This window comes from Molossus molossus, unplaced genomic scaffold, assembly GCF_014108415.1.
Source record: "Molossus molossus isolate mMolMol1 unplaced genomic scaffold, mMolMol1.p scaffold_m16_p_16, whole genome shotgun sequence".
Taxonomy (NCBI): Eukaryota; Metazoa; Chordata; class Mammalia; order Chiroptera; family Molossidae; genus Molossus; species Molossus molossus.
Window position 1 is genome coordinate 38,641,872 of NW_023425351.1, and position 2,248 is coordinate 38,644,119.

Consider the following 2,248-nt stretch of genomic DNA (forward strand, 5'->3'; position numbering starts at 1 on the left):
CAAATAAACAGAGCTGCTTGTGGTTAAGAATACATTGTTTTGTTTATCTTAGGATCCCACAGCACCTAGAATGGCTTCTGACTTAGAACAAGTAGAGATTAATAAATGTATAATTGAATGAATGTTCAATGTGATTATATATGTTAATAGCCTCTTAATTGATACTGATGCTGAAGTAATATCCTTTTGTTTAATTCTGTGGCTTTACAGAGCCTTTTAGCTTATCTGAAAAAGGTAAGTACAAGGAAATGGGACCCCTTTCCTCTTGGCATTCTGAATGATCCAGGGTTGAAGACTTTATTAGAGATAGTCTTTTATAGCATTGTCTATGGGTCTTCCTAGGTTAAATTTGGCAGCAATCATCTGCTTAGCATCTTGGTTCTTGTCTAAGGACCTTGAAGAAAAGGGTTTAAACTTTATTGGATTGCTGGATTTTTTAACTGTCTCAGAAACCAGTTTATTTATTTTTTATTCTCACCCGAGGACATGTTTTTTTGCATTTATCTTCAGATAGAGCAGGAGGGAGAGAAGGGGGAAGAGAGAGAAAAACATTGATATGAGAGAGAGACACTGACTGGTTGCCACTCACACAACCCCATCCTGGGGCTGGGGACAAACTGCAACTGAGGTACGTGCCCTTAGCGGCAACCGAACCTGGGACTCTGGTCCACAGGCCGATGCTCTAACTGCTGAGCCAAAACAGCCAGGGCAAAAGCTAGTTTATTCAGCAAATAATTTTAAAATACTTTCTAAGCCATTTTATATTTGATAGAGATTTGAATATGAACTGAAGTTTCTGTTCTCCTGGAGATTAAGATGGGATCTTATTCAGAGACATTTACTGTATTATTCACTTCCTGGCATAAAAGATACTTCCTTAGATGGTGCCAACATTCTTTTTCATTTTTCACATCTCTGGGTGTTTTTATTTAAGCATTTTGAAGGGGTCAGATACATTTTCAAACCATTTAAGATGTATTTTGACACTGAATATGTGGCGTGTAATAGATAACAAATGTTAAGTATAAATTACAGATTAATCTCAATGTAGGTCAAACTACATGTTATATTTTGGGTAGTTCCCAATCAATTGACATTATTCTTTATCTCCTTTTGGTTAAATCTCTCTTTTTTTTTTTATAGATTTTTTTTTTTCTTTATTGATTTTAGTGAGAGAGAAAAGGAGTGGGAGGGAGAGAGAGAAACATTGATGAGGTGAACATTGATTGGCTGCCTCCTGCATGCCTCCTACTAGGGATTTGGCCCACAACCTGGGCATGTGCCCTGACCAGGAATCGAACTGGCGACCCCTTGGTGCATGGGTTGACGCTCAGCCACTGAGCCACACCAGCCAGGCTAAATCTCTCCTTTTGATGAGATTAAATTACTCTTAAGAACTACAACAGCAGCTAACACTTACTGAGCATGGATTTGGACAGGTGGTGTGCTCTGCACTCTTACAAATTAATCTTCACAGAGAAGTAGGTCTTTATTTTCAAAATGATAAAACTGCCTCGAGATATTAAGTTCAAGGTCACACAGCCATTATAACTAGAGCTGGATGCCAAACCCACATTACTTTAATGCCAAAGCCCACAACTCATGTATTTTTTTTTTTTTTTTTACCCATTCTTGAGATTGTAAAATAAATAACCAAGTTTAAAAGTTCAAGGGCACAACTTTTTCCAGAAAAATATACTATATAAATTTTAGGTACAAATTTGGTTTTAAAAAGTATGGTTACAACATAAATTCGAACTAAAAATTAGAAATAAAGGAAATAGATATTAAGTACTAGTCATTGGGTGGCATATTCAGGAGGAACCTAGCACCACTTTGGAGGACAAAGGTTTCCCAAAGGAGATGGCATGTGAGAAGTGTCAATAAGATTGGGTAGGAGTCAGGGTTTGGGGGGTGCAATGTAGGTATGGGGAGGTACTGGCTGAGGGAGCAGTACAAGCAAAGGCAGAATGGAAAGCCAGTGTCAAGACTTAAGTTTTGGCTCTAACGTAAGTAAAAAGAATGTAATAATGTTCAGAGTTCTTAAGAAAGTTTGTGAATAAGAAGTGGCCACATTCCCTGGTCTAGTGAAACATTTTGAATTAAGTTAAAAGACTTGGGAGTTAATATTTTGCCTGTTTCAGCAAATCTCTAGGTGCCCTTGGATTTGTTTTAGCTCATAAGTAGGATATCTCTGCAGATACTCATCTAAGGGATTACCTTGTCCAGAAAGATCTACAGAGTTGTA